Genomic DNA, 293 nt, shown 5'->3' with positions numbered 1-293 from the left:
ACAAAAGCCAATAAATTATAGTTTAAATGACATAATCTCTCTATACTTACTTAAGAGATCGCGGGTTCGAGTTTCCTATCTTTAGTTAAAAAAAAAAAACACCATTAACAAAAATAATAACTTGATAATTATATGCTAACGGTATGTCACTAATACGTGTCAATGCTAGCCTAATTAAAATATATTTAAATATACTAAAATATTAAGAGTAAAACTGAAACTAAACAATAAGAATGAATGTGAAATCAAATATAAATTAAATGTTGTGAATTAAAAACAAACATATAATTTAG

The sequence above is a fragment of the Arachis ipaensis genome, chromosome B01 (genome assembly GCF_000816755.2).
Source record: "Arachis ipaensis cultivar K30076 chromosome B01, Araip1.1, whole genome shotgun sequence".
In the NCBI taxonomy this organism is placed as follows: Eukaryota; Viridiplantae; Streptophyta; class Magnoliopsida; order Fabales; family Fabaceae; genus Arachis; species Arachis ipaensis.
This window is presented reverse-complemented; position numbering follows the sequence as displayed.